The sequence below is a fragment of the Lissotriton vulgaris genome, chromosome 10 (assembly GCF_964263255.1).
Source record: "Lissotriton vulgaris chromosome 10, aLisVul1.2, whole genome shotgun sequence".
Classification (NCBI taxonomy): Eukaryota; Metazoa; Chordata; class Amphibia; order Caudata; family Salamandridae; genus Lissotriton; species Lissotriton vulgaris.
In genome coordinates, this window is record NC_141698.1 from 638,738,112 (window position 1) to 638,756,228 (window position 18,117).

Below are 18,117 nucleotides of genomic sequence, written 5' to 3' on the forward strand. Positions count from 1 at the left end.
TATGAGCAGAATGAATTATTGTCGGCCCCTATTCAATGGGAGGAGGTGGAGATTGCGGTCAAGGCTTTAGCTAATGGTAAGGCCAGTGGCCCAGATGATGTGCCTTCGGAATTTTATAGGACATTTTTAGGGGGGATTCAGCAAGATTTCCTTATCGTGCTTAGGGCCGCACAGAAAGGTATGGTCCCTGACTCTTGGCAACAGACTATCATCGTAGCTGAGCCCATCATCGTTTCGTCCAATTTCACTCATTATTAGTGACTCCAAAATCTTTAAAAAAATCTTAGCATCTAGGCTAGTTCAGGTTATTGTCCCACTGGTATCTTTGCGTCAACACGGATTTATTCCAGGGAGGGACACCGCAGATCATGTCCGGCATGTTATCGCTTTAGGTCACGGCCTCTCCCCTCAGGGTGATCCTGTTGGACGCTGAGAAGGCGTTCAACAGGGTCTCCTGGGGGTTCTTGTGGGCCGTGCTTCGGTGGAAGAGATTTAGCACTGAATTTATTCAGACAATCCAGGCATTGTATTCCTCCCCAAAAGCAGTGCTTTGTATCTCGGGTCAACAGACTGCTTATTTCAATATTAGTAGGGGCACTCTGCAAGGGTGTCCATGCTCGCCCTTGCTGTTTGCCCTATACATTGACCCATTTTTTAGCAACATTGAAGGACATCAGAGTACAGCACCGATAAGGGTTGGAGATATAGAGTACCATGCCTTGGCTACGCGGACGATATTGTTGCTTTAACATCGGATGTTTCTTCTGCATTTAGGGTACTCAAGGCGTACGCAGAGCAGTTTGGGTCAGTATCAGGGTACAAGATAAATGTCGCCAAAACTCAGGTAATTCAAACATCAGATATGCTATACTCTGAGGCTCCAGTCATCACCGAAGCAACATACCTAGGGGTTAGAATCACCGCTGCAGTCAAAACTATTCCAGATTTGAATATCCTTCCGGTAGCAGATGCGGTTAACACTAAATTAGAGTGGCTAGATCACCTACACCTCTCCCTCTGTGGCCGTTGCAGTGTCCTTAAAATGCTAGTACTTACGAAGTTCTTATACCTTTTTAGGACGATACCCCTAGAACTTTCACAAAGTAGCCTGATAAAGGCCGATCGGATATGCCACAGGTTTATTTGGGGGTATAGGCATTCTCGTAGGGCAGCTAGTTGATGTGCCTCCCTCGGGACTGAGGCGGCTGGTCTGTACCTAATTTAGTACTATATTACTGGTCGGTGATGGTGCAATCTCTGGGAGTGCCATTGTTAGGGGACAATGTTGAGGTGCCATTATGTAATTGTAAATGTAAATGTATGTAAATGTATTGCGATTTATATAGCGCACGTATCACCCGAAGGCATCAAGGCGCTTGCCTTGGGAACCCGTCCTGGTATTCCCCTGTGAGATAACCCCAGCAGGGTATCCACAAGGTGAAAGCCAGGCATCCCGCCGCGAGGGGCCGTAGTGGAGATTAAGCAAGTTATTGCCCAGAGTCGCAGAGTGTGAACCCGTGAGTCGAGTAGGCACCGGAACGAGAATTATCGAGTCCGTGGAATTTTTGAGCCCAAGACCCGCCGAGGCGGGGAATTGAACCCTGGTCCAGGACCGATCTCAGCTTCCGGGTCTGCCGCCTCTAACCCCTGAGCCACACTTCTCCACTACTATCTACTACTACTGACCTACTATCTTTGAGATTGGCCTAGTTACTGTTGCTAAGGGGATTCTGGTGGAGGTTTTGGAGCCGAGCTACTTTAAAAGAACCAGATTCAAGGTGATTATAGCTATGTTTTTAATCTGGCAGAAAATTAGGCGGAAGCTGTCTATTCCTCATCTTAATATATATACTCCCTTTAAAGCGGCTCAACTCTTACCTCGTATATTCCAGAATCAGACAATGTTTAGATGGCAAGCACAGGACCTGCGGGTCTTCGGGGATTTAGTAGGGGACGGGCAATTATTACCTTATGTTTCTTTGAAGGACAAATTTCAGTTGTTTTCACACGATTTTTTTAAATATCTTCAGGTCCAAAGCTTTGTGCACAAACATTTGGATGGAGCATCTTTAATGTTTGATAAATTACCTATATTTGAATTAATCCAAAAGAGAGCCAGAATAGGAGTGGTGTATCGGTACTTATTGTCTAGTTTTCCGAATGATCTGGGTGCGCAAAGTACTAAGTGGGAAGGCAAACTTGGAAGGTCGGGTATTGACTTAAAGCCGGCATTGGAGTTTGCCAGTGATGTTTTGGTGTCGGGAAGCCTTAGGACCCAAAGCTATGAGGCACTACTTGATTTATATTATACGCCTGCAAGAATTGCGAAATGGGGCAGTAGAAAAGGTGACCATTGTGCAAGGTGCAGGTTGTTTGCAGCAGATGCTATCGATATGTTTCACTCTTGTCCGCGCCTTGCTGACTTCCTATCAGATGTTGAGCGCTTCATTAACTCTACGCTTAAGATTCGGTGTATCTTGACTCCAGAAATGGTGATAATGGTCTATGACTCAGGGAATATTGGAAGTTCGTGGCATGTGTCTGCTTTCTTTTTCATAGCTATGTCTATGATTCGGCTGTGTATAACCTCACAATGGTTGTCTCCCGAAGCACCTACATTCATGAACTGGAGAGCTAGACTGCTTGCTATTTATAAGCTCCAATTTTCAGTATTTTCTTTAAAGGGCAAGCGGAGGAGGAAGTTGGCGTCTAAGATTTAGGCACCGGTTGAGGAATGGATAAAATGATAGGATCTTTATTTGGTTACATCAATCTACTGTAAATTATTGTGGTATAATCGAATGTCTTTTGGAAACCCTCTTGGCCCATATCAGTTTAAAGTATCTTGCCGGCTTTCGTGTATTAGTTAAACCTGCAGCTGTGTTTTTTCTTTTAAGAAATTTTTCTATATGGTTTTCGAAAATGTAATTTGATTTTTGACTTTTGTTTTATAATTTGATGCATTATTGCATTGAATGTCATAACTGCATTGGTTTGTATCAAATTTATATAAATAAAAAAAACATAATAAAAAAAAAGTCCGCCCCTATCACTCAGCTCATTGCTGTGAAGTCCCTAAGGTTTCAACCAATGATATGTTGAGATAAACCTGTAAACCAGAACACTTTTTCTTTTTGATCACAATCATAAACATTTATTGAATCAACACATTAGATGAAGAATCTCATCAATATTCTTTGTGTATTATTACATTCAAATTAAACTAATTGCAATATATGTTCAAATCATATTTAGTTCAAAGTTGCTCACTTTCTAAATTGTCAAAAGAATATAACTTAAATGAATGAAAGCCCAATGCATTTCGGGGTGTGACCCTTCTTCAGGGGACTAGATTTCACGTTTCTTTTACGCGTTCTTCATGACATCCGGCTGGAACAGCGAAAATGCAATGTTACAATCTTAAGGGATGACCACATAGGGATATGAACAAACAAACAATGCATCAAAGGAGAATACAAACTGTACAATGTTTGTGCTTGCCACTGCTATCAACTATGAGTGAAAATGTGTGACAAAGAGTGAAAATGAGTGAACCTGATGCAAACGTAAAGTACATGTCAAGAATTCAGCTGAAGATTCCATTAACTAAAAAGGTTTACTGCTCTAAAAAGAGCATGCAACCTCAGAGTGTGAACAAAGTGAAAACATAGTTGAGAGCGTGATCACAATGTCTCACCGGCAGATTCAAACAAACGTGTGCTGAACAACTACTAGAAGAGACTCTGATGTTGTATTGTGAAGAGTTTTAGTGAGGACTATTACCTTGTCTAATACAATAAGAAGGCACTTGGAGGGCGTGTATCCTGCAAGCGAGTTGAACAAAAGTGACTTGTGGCCAGAAATCTGTAAAGAGTAACAATGTTGATCAAGACCTGCATGCACAGGTGTTCGAAAAATGAACCTGACAAAAGATTCACAAATACCTGCTTCATATGAGATATCCAAACCTTTTCAGAAGGCAAGACGATGTGTTAGTAGCAGTCTGTGAACCAATGGTAAAAAATTAAAAAGAAGCCAAAAACTCCTAATGTGGCTAAGTACATGATAATTGCTTAACCAAAAATTACAGGATGCCTGAAGTGCAGGTATGTAATTGACGGAGTTCAATAATCGTCTGCAGATAAAAAAAGAAACAGAAAATGAAAAAAGTTCTCAGTGAAAAACTGCGCAGACTTATAACTGGAAAAATCACGCCCTGTCAGACGATAACCGCATCACGCTTACCAGAGATGAAAAGTTCTTAAAAGTGCCCCAGCGTGGATCGTCGAACCTTCGTGATACCGTGTTAGAGAGCGCCGAAACGCCAAAAGAGAACGCGCGTATTCCGTCACTGTGTGTCTCATCTACATGACGTATGACCGGTTGCAAAACTTTTTTGACCACCAGAGGAACGTTCAAACGTGGTAATCTAAATGCTAAGTATAATGAAGGCCACGTGATGTGGTTTTAAACAAATCCCTCTAGGGATATCTCAATCTCAAAAGTGAAAGATGCAAAGACTGATACACAATGTGATGAAAACGAGTGGGGGTTGAAAAGACAGCTAGGGGCCAGATGTAGGTCGCCAATTACCGGTCGGTAACGGCCGAATTCGGCTGTTACCGACCGGTAATTGGATTTTGAGATGTAGGGCCCTTAATTTTACAGATTCGGTAAATTTACCGAATTGGTAAATTTACCGATTCTGTAAAATACCGAATCGGTATTTTTACCGATTCGGTAATTCCCAGATGTAGGTGGGACTCTTCTGAGTCCCAAAGGCCCTACAAATTTGGTATTTTACCACCCAATCCAATTGGGTGTTAAAATACAGAATTCAGGTGTGCATGCACATGTGTGCATGCACACCTAGTCATGTGACAGACAGACATGCCCTTAGGGCATGTCTGTGTGCCACATGGCGCACATGCCTATTTTTGGGGTGCCAGAGGGTGACAAAGTGACACCCCCTGCACCCTTGTGAAATTCGGTATTTACCGATTCGGTAAATACCGAATCGGTAATGCCCATTCATTCCTATGGGCTTCAAAGCCCATAGGAATGAATGGGCATTACCGATTCGGTATTTACCGAATTGGTAAATACCGAATTCTTCCGATTCGGTATTCCAGCACATCTGGAATACCTACATACCCACCCCTTAGATTTACCGATTTTTAATTACCGAATCGGTAACATTCGGTAATTTAAAATCAGTAAATCTATTCTACCTACATCTAGCCCCCAGTGCCATGCTAAACCAAAGAGCCTGGATATGTGAAGAACGAAGGGAGTGAAGTGCATGGAGATGATAGTGGGCGCAAGTACAAACTTACAAGCATACAAAAGTACAGAAATCAAGTAGAATAAATACAGAATCAAATGTACAGAATACAATGTACAAAATAAACCAAAGAGAGGGATAGCCACAAACATGATGGAATATCACAATCCCAGTGTTATCCCTATGTATATTCTCAGATTACAAAAAACAACGCATCTCATAATGATCATTTAAACCTTTGGGAATGGTGGTGTTCAAATACTTAATCCAAAAAGTCTGTCTCTGAGCCAACCTAGTGGTTGTGTCTGTTCTGCCAGTGTGTGTGATGTGCTCTAAAATGGTGAATCACAGTTGTGGTATGCTGTGTCTCATATCAATCCAGTGTGCAGCTAGGCATGAGTGTTGGTTTTGGTTGCGATCATACTTTTGTGCTCAATAATGCGGGTTTTAATTTTTTGCGAAGTCCTCCCCACGTAAATGATCCGCATGGGCAGCGTATTGCATATATGACACATTCCATGTTACAATCTGAAGTGTGTATGAGTTTTATTGATTTCCCGGTATGTGGATGGTGGAAAATGTTCCCAGGGATGACATTGCCACATTGTACGCAATTAAAACATTTTCTCATGCCTTTAAAAGTTTGTGTCAACTGAATAGTTTTGGGTTTCAAGAGCTCTCTGAAGTTTTTGGAGTGTGTATGTGCAAAAAGTGGTTTGTCTGTAAATACATTTTGGAAATCAGGTTCCTGTTTCACAATCTCCCATCTCCTTCTGATGATATTCTTGATTTGAATGGCTTCCACTGAATGTTTTAGTACAAATACTTCATGTTTATTTTTAATCCTCAGTTGGTTGTTTAGAAGATCTTTACGATTTTTTGTGTGTGCTATAAATTTGGCTTTTTCCAAAATTTCAGACCGATATCCACGCCGACGATATCTCTCTGCTTGTCCCTGGATCAATGCATCAGATTCCTCTGCATTCGAAGAAATTCTTTTGATTCTAATAAATTGCAAAACCAGAAGGTATCTCTTTAATGAGGAGGGTTGGAAGCTGGAAAAATGAAAAGGATTGTTCTTGTCTGTGGATTTTCGATATACCGAGGTTTCCAGACCAGTCTCAGTGGTCCTGATTTCTATGTCCAAGAATTGGATTTTTTGCGCCTGAAAGTTGTGGGTGAATTTGATACGTGGATTATATTGATTAAGTTGAAGGATATTGTTTTTAAGTTGTATTTGATTCCCATGCTAAATGATCAAAATATCATCAGTGTATCTTATGTACATGACTAGATGTTTATTCCAATGCTCATTGTTTAAGATGTATTTATCTTCAAAAGCTGCCATGTAGATGTTTGCATATGAGGGGGCAAAAGGAAAGCCCATAGAAGTTAATGCTACCATTGTGAATCGCAATCAGGAGAGAGATTCCTTTCATGCCCCCTCCAATTGCAATTCAGAATGAATCACAAGAGGTGTGGTCAGAACGGGAATGCAGTATGTGTGTGGGAGCACACTCCTCTCCTCACTGATGACGATCAACTAGAATAAGCACCCTGTGGAGTCCACCCACAAGCTCTGCTTGTCAGCAAAGAGTCCTCAATCCCAGACCAGACTTTCTTTTTGGGCATCATTTCAGACTGATACTGGTGTGGGATGAGCAGAATCACCCAGTGAGTCTGGAAAAAGAGGTAAAAAAGATTCACAGCATCGCAGTAGAGAACACCCAGTGGGTGGCCTCTCCGAGGTGCACATACAGTACGAACAACCAACAATAATGGACATTTGTGGTAATATCACTGGCGCTGATGAAATAGAAGAGGCTAAACAAAATGTACTCAGGACAGCTCAGCAGGTGGCAACCAGACAAGCACCTGTGGAAAGAGGTGCCTAGTGCAGAGGGTCTATGGTGGTACTAGCTGGCCTGGACTATGATTCATAAGCACAACAGGTCATTGAAGGGTTACCATAACATATGCAAATAACAGATGGGGTGCATGGGAGCCTGTGCAAAAGAACATCCATTAAAAAATGACCAGACACCTGCGAAAGAACCTGTGCGATGGAACTCTTAGTGAAGGGGACACTCTGATCGTTCTCAGAGAAGACAACACGAGAGAGGTGTGGTAATGCAATGTTATATATTTATGTTCCTTTATATTTATTTTCCTTCCATCTTTCCCCATTGTTATATTGGTATGCTCTTGTAGAATGTTTCTGTTTAAATGGGAAACTGTGAAGGTGAGGGAATACTGGAATTGGTGGTTGGGAATGGTTAATGATGTGGCTGGAATTTCTTCAATTTAATAGAAGAAGTAGTTGCTATCATATTCTGGACTTTTAACATTTGAATTTTACAGGAGGGGGCTTCTTGACTATACAAACAGGAAATTGGAGGAGTCCCACTAATGCATCAATAAGTCCCAATGCAAGGATCCAGTGCAAGGATCCAATGCAAGGTTCCAGCAAAATGAAGTTATGAAAAACTGGGTTATTGGTTGAGAGGGGTGTTAATCATTCAGAAGCAACACCCACAATCTTTGTCAGAGTGAACCACAATAGTCACTAAATTAACCTGTGCTTATCACTCTGGCAGCTTGGCACATAAGCAGTAAGGATTAATTTAGAGGCACAGTGTTACATTTTTATGCAGCACAATCACAGTGATAAATGTAAAATATAACACAAGGGAAATTCCACACCAATTTAGAAGTATAGAATAACATTTAATACAAACTCTGAGCCTGGATTGACAAAAATCCATCATTTAAAACAGAAGGGCATATTTACAAGCCCATATAGCACAATCACCTTCCTGCACATAAACAATCATTCCCTCAACGCAAGCACCCTTGCACTATGGTGCAAGAGTGCCTGCGTTGGTGCTGGGCAGCTCAATTAGTGCCAGCACAGGGGTAAATGCAAGGCTGCACCTTATTCTTGTAAATACAGTGCAGCTCTGAGTTTCAGATGAGGCGGAGGGTGGTGATAAGCCAAGGAGGCTAATGCTGTGCTCTGCCACTTCCTTGTATATATGCCCCAACGTTTCAAAGATGTAAGTTAGTATAGCGCCCAAAAGCAAAATGCGCCACTTGCAGTTATATGGGTGTAGTACCTGGGAAAGTTAAAAGTTCATGCAGACCACGATGGAGCAGGGCTGGATCCAGGGACCAGGTTAGTCCAGCTGAAAAGGTTACCTTCTCAAAGTCCGGCCCAAAGAGTCCGGTTGGCTGTGGAGGAGTCCCCTGAGTACAAGGCAGTCCTTCTGTACGTTTCCATAGGTCTCGTACTGTATTAAAGAGTTGGTCTGAGGGTTCAAAATGTATATCTGGTGGCAACTTTGAAGTGGGATAAACGTCTAGACTTTCCCCCAACATCTGGTTCTGGAATTTCCTTACGTACCCTACCCTACCCAGGCTCCCAGGGGTCTACGGTGACAATTGGACTTGTGTCAAGTTCTTTGTAAGTGTGCTTGTGGCAGCCCCTTTGAAATGCATTTGGGGCAGGGAACAGCTCCGCCATTCCATCCTGGCAGGACGGCCCATCTTGCCAACACATAGCACCCCTTTGTATCAATGTCTGGGAAGATACACAAAGGCCAACTGCCAACTATAACCAGTCAAGTGACCTAGAATACAGGCTGCAAGCAAATGGTTAGGGCAAGAAAATGCCACATTCTAAAGGTTAAACAAGAGAAAAATGTCCTAACTGTCACAATTATCTGCTGTCAAAGTTATTTAACAGATAAAAGCCTAGTAACTTAATTAAACTGGAATTGGTGCATTTATTTGCTAAGTCATTCCCTTTTATGAAGAGACGTAAAACCACAATATTTCTTAAGTCAGACACAAGTGGATATGTGTGAATTAATATACGTATTGGCGATACATGTAACAACACATGAAAAAAAGCATAAAACTTAAATCAACATTGTGATGTAATGATACAACTATACATAGTGACAATAATAAACAACAGTGGTTGTGTACGATAAAGCCAGTCGAAGTTCATATTACAATAGCAGCTACTTGACAATCATTAACCGTCTTATTTTCTACAACATTTTCAGTGCTGCTAAACACATGGAAGAAGCAGTTATGCCGAGTAGTTAAGAATTTTGGAAAATTTCTACTAGGGCAAATTTAATTAAATGAAAAACAATCCCCACTTTGTGTAGTGCCGACGCGTTTTGATTCCCAGAGTTATTTAAGGGATTCTCTTCAGGGCGTGGACTGGTTATCTAAAAAGAAAGGGTTGTACATTATTAAGAAGAGGAAATTGATCTCTATGTCTCCTATGTAAAAATCATATGGGTTGCTCTCCACACATGCAATGAACTTGAACTATGAACATCCTCTAAAGACCATGCTCCAAGAGTTTCAGCTGTGGAACATGAAGCAGTTCTGATGGCTCAGTAGAATAGAGTGAAGAAATTGGAGTGGATTATTCATGCCTTCCAAACAATCACATTACCGGTACTGGGCTCAATTTATATAGACCTGTAAGGTATCCTTAGCTCATACATTTAGGAAGGCAAAATGCAGAGAATAGCCAATAGGATACTACATGGACCAGGCAGTCAGGGAGGCCTTGCAATTCTACATGTTACATATTTCTATGAGGCTGCCCAGCCCTGATTTCTGGTAGAGTGGGGAAAATTGAGACAGCAAATCAGTGGTGCTTCATGGCTCACCTTTTTGCAGGAACCTCACTTTGGCAGTCCCATGGATTTTGGAGCCACTGGAACTGGGCTCTCTCTTCCCCAGTGACCAGAGTCACACTTGCTGTCTGGGACAAGATATCCCAAAGACCGGAGTTGCTGCCCTCGGCCTCACCCCTCCTCCTTTCTCCATCATCTCAGATTCCACAATGCACAGAGGGAAGGAAGACTTTCTGAAGTGGTGCCCACAACAAAGGTTTGAATATATCACTCAATAAATTTCTGATAGAACATAGATGAGATAGTAAAATACCCTGGTCAAAAGAGGCAGTGAAAAGAGTTAATGACAACTGTCACACACATAGAATGGGAGAAATAATATGACTGTACCTGCTACTTCACACCTTACATCCAAATTAGTTAAAAACAGTATAAGTGAGTAATCCATTTGTCAAAACACCTGCCAACTGGCGAGATTGGACGCAAAACGAACAGCAGCAAGTGTTAGTGAGAACATTGAGCCACAAGAACATTGTTGCATTTACTACAGAAATATATAGTAAGACTGAGATAATTTCAAAAGCATTCATTATGAGTCCTCCGCCTTGGCGAGGTAAGAGTAGGATGAGAGAAATTGGTATGTTATGTTTGATTAATGCCCAATTCTAAGAGAGTACAATGCACCTTGCTAGCCAGCTTGATACTTGTGGGCAAAGTTATTTGCTCCTGAAAACGAAATAAATGCTATTAAACTTAACAATATGAATCACAAAACCTATTTCGATTATCACAAAGATTTTATGACATGCAAAAGAAGTTTAGAACATAGCCAATAACACATTTGTGTTTGTAAATCCTGTGAATTTGCAAATCGCAGGGTTTATGACCACAAGACAAGACATTTTCGAACATCTTGCCTTAAGACTCTATGTGGAATATTTACAAAACAATGTCGGAGTGAGTTGTTACTCTAAAATTAGTAAACCACGCTCCGACATTCCTTAGATGCAGGGATGCTCCGTATTTACAAAAATAAGGCACACCCCTGCGTTTCCCTTCGCGCTGGAGCTATATAAGCTGCCTAGAGCCAGTGCAGGCACCCTTGACCCATGTTGCAAGGGTGACTACGCTGCCTACGCTGCAGAGGCAATTGTTTACGTGCAGGAAGGGACACCTTCCTGCACATAAGCAATCTTAAAGGTGATTTGCTGTTTCTATATGTGCTGCAGAATGCAGCATCAAATAGAAAGAGCAAAATGAAATTCAGTCCGTAATGTAGTGTAGTTCCTATATTTCCAATAGGCTCTGCAAATTAGAATAATATATCCTATAGATGTGATATAGGACTGAGGTCAGTATTATTCTATCGAATATACTAAACTTAATTGTGAATGCCAGCTAGCTCAGAGGTCACTAGAAACTTTCTCGAATACACAAGAAGGGATTAGTTTCTGACAACCGCATAAACATGACAACTTTGTTTCCCTAGGACTGGAACAAATATATTCACAGTTGTGGAAACAATAGATAACTATTTTACTCAGGCAAGTGTGCATGCTTCGTTTCTACAGAGTTGCAAAGAAAACAGAGAGACGGGCGGTTAATGCTGGCATATCACCATCCTTATGATATAGTGCTAGCAGAGAGAGCACACCTCACACCCCAGCGTACACCAAAGGCTGCCTTACGTGTGTGTTGACACTACCCCACCATTTATCCTTCAGCCCGCAATCGACTCTGAGGCCACGCGGGAGAATATAGACCACGATATTTTCTACCCTCATACAAAGATGTAAAATGAATCTGAGATGTATTGTGTCTACCAATGCCATTGTTAATACTGTGATGTACGTGAATACAGAAAATGCCAGTAATAAATATATTTTTTTAAAAGAGGTTTATTGAACAGTCTTCTTTCTCATGCAAGAGAGGTGAACTGCTACAATCGTTAGACAGAATGCAAAGTATAATGCGTACAACGTAAACAGTAGTATAAAATAATACTGTAATAGCATTGTCTAGTGCTATGACATATAAAAATACATACATAAATAACCCAGACTAAAATACTCAACTGGTGCTTCTAAAATACGCTTACCCCAATGTACCTAACCTAGATCTAGTACGAGGGAAGAAGTAAGTGTGGTCTTTAGCATAGGTTTAGTTTTTGCCATGAATTGCCAAAGGTTTCTCTAGGTTCTAATCAGCTCCATACCTTAGAATGAGAGAGGTTGGTATCTCTTTTCACGGACTCGATTTCCCAACACCCCGCAAGGGGAGTCAGAAACACTGGAGCTGGATTCTCGGCAGAGGAGGACAGCTTCTGATCAGTCCGTCAGCTGGAGAGTCGGCTTCCTTTGGCACTTGCTGTAGTAAGCTGCATCAGGCAAGTAGGTAGTCGAACTGCACTGAACCACACCCTGCTTTGCCATAGCAAGTTAAGGTATATTTATACCTTGGAGGTATTTAGGAATGCCAGCTTTGATGCAAAGTTGGGCATATGAACATCATGGATGAACCCCTATGGAATAGTTGTTCATGCATAAAAATGAGTTTCTTGGAAAATCAATATCCAGGCTAGGGGAAGTCCCTTCTGCTTAAGAGTCTGGTTTTCCAAGGAATCGTTGTGACGTTTGATGAATGGATGGAAGTAGCCATGCCTGTATTTGAGCTGTATGGATTATGCCTAAATAAGGACTGGAGTTCTATGCCTATATAAGGGCAATGTGAATTGTACCTATATAAGGGCATGAATCTGAAAAACGCATACGAAATCTAAATCATCACACAACACCCATTCCACTTTCTTCTGTACGACATTACTAAGTTCTAAACATGTTAAACATATCTAATCTTGAAGTGCTAAAACCCACCCAAAAAACATAAAACTGCAATGGTACTCGTTGAACAAAAAGAGCATTGGTGCTGTACGCATTTAAAGCAACGTTTCATTCTAATCATATAGTTGACAATCGTAAATGCTATCTGAATGAATCAAGAAAATATACATTTATGAACTGGCTCGTAAATACAGAAGAAAAAAAGCCGAAACCATTTCATGTCAGAATACATAAAAATGTGGACAAGGTCAAATACTGTCTCTAGACGTTTTTTCAAAGAATTCTTGTTCTCTATGAATAGTTCTACTTTCAGCAGATTATTTGTGCCACAAAGGAAAAAATACAACTTTGGAGAAAAAAAATTAATCATAGGAAAAAAAGTCAGACAGTTAGAACTTTGTTTTGAAAAATGAAGGTCGAATTCAAAGTCTCTCAGAACACTGTGTGCCAAATCAAAAGTCAGTGTTAGTGTTTGGAGAAAACATCAAGTCTGTAAAGAAGTTGTCTATCATTGTAGGTGACAGTTGGATTACCTTGTTTAGAAGATTAACCGCACATAGATGTGAACCATCGCCTTCAGTATTTGTCGCATTAGCAATGTTCAAATTGGATGGTACATGTGTTCCTGAAGTTTCCTCTCGTACCGCAGCTTCAGCATTGTGTGTCTGTGAGATCTAAATGAATGCCGTCATCAGAATTGGTAACAGCTGGGGACAACACAGTGCATGAGCTGTTCTGGTTCAAGCAAAATATCAACATCCGTTGGCATGACTGATGGGAGTGTTAGACATGAGTCTAACACACATTCTTCTCTGCATAGCAGGCAGTGTAGAACAGCTAAGATGCAATCTTGCCAGATTGGTCTGAATGACAGAAATCATGTGGTATTTAATTCTCGTAGACGAGGTAGTCCCAAAATTTGGACGATGCCCTCACGACACTTCATCGCCAGTAGAGTTGTCTCCATGGAGAACTGGGTGTCGCTGGTGAATTGGCTTGTCATATCGCAGCAGTAGGAGCAACAATAGTATCCCTGCAGCGAGTCCCAAAATGAGAGGCAGTCCTCCAAACACAGAGTGTACAAAGTTTGGAAATATTCCTAGGACTGCTTCAAAAGGTGCTAACAGTCCAGAAAATACGGTCTTAAATACATGGACAATACCGCTCGTATCAGACATGTTTAAGATACGACTTAACATTTCAGGGAAATGTACAGGACAATTTGTAGTTAAGAGGGCAAGTATCTCGGCAGAAGTCCTTGCGACTTGCGGATTTTAGGTCTCTTTGGCCGAGGTCAGTGGCACTGTTTTTTTGCAAAAGATAGGCTTTCATTTTGATTAAAGTATCAATTCGTATAGAAGAGATGTTCAGTGAAGGCCATAAATACGACTCCTTGTCTGTCTTGGTTTTGGAAAACAATACTTGCATACAGCAAGTGACCTGGCTGACACAGTTACTAGATATGGATAACAGAGCAAGCAAAGATGGCTGGGTGAAGGTTGAGCTAGGTCACAGTGATATCAATGTTAGCGCATACAATATGGAAAGCTCCAAGGTTAAGGTCTACCCCATCTGTCTACAACCAACTGGCATGATCAACTCATATCCATATAAGCCAAATACAACATATATCCTGAGCTAACAAGTAACATGGCTAGAGAATTTTAAGAACGCTTACTACATGAAATAAAAGAAGAAAAGAATAAATACTGGACTTGTTATTTGATTTTTCACACTTTCAGTTGCTTGTTAGCTCAGGATATATGTTGTATTTTACTAGATATGGATGCCTGGCAACATGCCACAGCAGCTGTGATCATTCAACATAAGGTAACTTTCATTTAAAAGTTGTCCAAACATTGGATCAATCACTGCAGCCGGAGAAACTTGCAGGTGGCAGGATAAGTTGTTAGAGGAACCATCGCAGGCCCAGTGCAAATTAATAACCTGACAAAGGAGAGAACCGCTTAGTGCGTTTTCACAGTTATTTCCGCTAAGAAATACTTAACGTCCCCCACTACAACATCTTCTGAATTCCTCCCTGTCAACAGGTGTAGTTTCGCAGGCATGGAAGCATGCTTTGATCCTGCCACTGATCAAGAAGCCTACCTTGGACCCCCTTATCCATGCCAACTATAGGCCTATTTCCCTTCTCCCTGCTCTGGCGAAAGTGGCCGAGAGATTTGCAGATCGAACGATTTCCAATTTCATCGAAGGAAACGATCTGTTGCACTCCACGCAATCTGGGTTCCGTTCAAATTAGAGCACGGAGTCGGCTCTTCGAGGTCACGGATGTCATCCGGGAAGTACTCGACTCTGGGGGAAGAGCCATGTTGGTAATGCTTGATTTGTCGGCGGCTTTTGACACCGTTCCTCACGATCGCCTCCTTGCAAGACTCTGGGAGAGTGGCCTTCGGGGAACGGTGTGGAATTGGCTTAAATCATTTCTGGCCGACCGCTGGCAAACGATCTGGGCGCCTCCTTTCTCCGCTGATATGGCTCCGCTAGAGGTGGGGGTCCCGCAGGGTTCCATTCTCAGCCCCATGCTGTTTAACATCTTTATGGCCCCTCTGGCGGTAGTCGCGGAGTCCTTTGGCGCCCAGATCGTATCCTACGCCGATGACACCCAGCTCCTATTCACTTGTGATAGGGGCGGGTCATTCGACGGCATACAGATCAGGGATTGCCTTGGTGCGGTCTTTGAGTGGTTCAGGTGTAATGGCTTAAAGTGCAATTCCGATAAGTCGGAACTGCTCTTTTTTGGATGCGCCTGTGAACCAGACTGGAAAGCTTGGTGGCCACAAGATATGTTTCCCCCTGACAATGTGTCTCTCAAGGCTAAAAACTTGGGAGTGATTGTGGACAGTGAACTGTCCTTTGGGCCACATATTTCGTGCCTTTCAGGTAAATGCTTCGGCATTTTACGGATGCTGAGGAAGTTTCTTCCTTTAGTGTCTTTCCAGCATAGGAAGATAATTGTTCAGGCCTTGATTGGATCTCGACTGGACTATGCAAACGTTCTCTTTTTGGGTCTACCAAAATATCTTTTGACCCGTTTGCAAGTAGTCCAGAACTCGGCAGCCCGTGCTATCTACGGGCTCCCGAGAAGAGCAGGTGCCACTGTCCTACTGAACACCTTACACTGGCTACCGATCGCAAAGAGAATTATTTTCAAAAGCCTGACTTTTGCCTTCAAAGCTTTAGAAGGCACTGGCCCCAAGTACATAAGGAAACGTCTCTCCCGATATGTACCTAGCAGGTCTTTGAGATCATCTTGTTAATCCAAGATGACAGTCCCGGCTATCAGGCGTGCAAGGATGGGAGGTCGGTCATTCCGCTACCTAGCTCCGAAGGCTTGGAATGAACTACCACTTTCCCTTAGACAGGCTCCCAGTCTCCTTACTTTTAGAAAAGATCTTAAAACTTGGCTTTTTACCAAATAATTTCTTTCCCTCTCTTCTGTCTGCATTTTAGTTGTTATGTTGTTGTCTTACTTGCTGATACTCTTCGCCAAAGCGCCGGGATGCTCCTTGGAGTAGCCGAGCGCTATAGAAGAAATAAATTAAATTAACATATGTGTGTACAGTAATACCCAGAATGTCTTGATGTACTCTTTACAAAACTTTTCATATGTGCCTGCTGGTATGTGCTTTAGGCAATACTGAAAATTTAAGATTGTAACAGGCAGAGTGATTGTTCCATGTATAATCCATTCAGTAGCCGGCTTTTCTGCTACAGTAAATGGCAAGCTTTCCAGTTTTTCAATGCTCAGCACCGTATAGTGTCCTCCCCTTTGTGCCAATTTGATCTGTTTATCAGTGAGATAGAATTCCAACAACAGTGACATAGTATTGATTAAACGCCAAGGCACATAGCCTGAACGTAGGTTTTGTAACGTCCAGCCTAATAGCATGATAGAACGTAATTGCGACTGACCATGTTGCAACATGACCAAGTCCTGTTCCATGATGTCTATGGCAGAAGACACTATGCTGTCCAATTAATATATCTTGAACGACAGAGTTGTTAACCCATTGTCAACCACAGAGAGAGTTTTCTCTAAATGAATACAATCAATTTCTCGTATTCTTTCTGCAGTCTTTGCTTGCGTAATCTTCCATGCTTCATTAAAAGCAGCATAGCCTACCGGCCTATATAAAACGTTTTTGACGGGGTTTTCTTGGTCCTAGCAAGAATTCCCTAAGATCTGCACCATCTTTAAGTAAAAATAAGTGTAGCTTTACATCCTTAAGTGTAGATATTTGTAGCCAACCAAGGCAGAGCTTCCCTACACTGTATGTTGTTACTATTCCAGGATGCTGTCTTTGAACATATCTTGGGCCTGGCCTAGTGAATGCGAAACCCTGTGTTTTGTTCAGGAATCTATCTTGAAAGTTGTTTGTGTCTGTGGGCCGGATCAACCATTTTTTCCAATCTGGATCTGTTCTTTTGTGATGCAAAATATTAGTATGTACGTCGACCTCCCCCTCTGAAGGGTTATTTCCATCAGGTGTAGGTGTAGGTATGGACGGATTGTTCAGGTATTTTATCTTGGCTAACCCAAGGCAAGACGTCTGTTGGACAGTGTCATTCAAAACCAGAATTTGCTCAGGGATGATGCAGGCTCTAAATAAAGCTTCTATACCCTGTTCTTGCCAATCTTTAGTACCCCAGACAGTTTTTGTCTCAATGTTGCCTTTACAAAAGTCGAAACCTAGTTTAGACAGTTGAGCATAAAAGGCTGCAGAATACATTTGTTTGGTATTTATTAACATAATTTTCATGTCTCTTTTGTTTACATTTCTAAAGTAAAATGATTCAGCATTGGATACATTGAACCCTAAAAAGTACAGAAATGTTCTTGCAAATGTTTTTGAGCTACCCTTTGGCGGAGTAGGACAAAGTTCCCATTGGTTATACATTAATACATTTCTAGGGTTTGCAGATTTGTGCAAGAAATGAGGACCATAATGATTATGACAATACATTTGTTCATAGTCTGATGAACCTTCTAAATATTCATGATTTGTGAATACTGCAGACATTTCTAAGTCTGACATCATATTATTAACAGTCTCGAAGTCCCAATCATCAGTGAAGGTACTAGATGAAACAAACAGCCTGATTCATGAAGTAAAATTGCGCCCGCAATCGCTGCGAAAATGCAAATGCGGGCGCAATTTCCGTAATCGGCATTCAACATCAAAATAGCGAAATCGCAAACACATATTTGCGAATTCGCTAATATATTCGCAGAATCCTGGCAGGTGAGCATTAGCGAATCGGAAATTGCGACACACCACGGATTCTGCGAAAATAATAGCGAAATCGC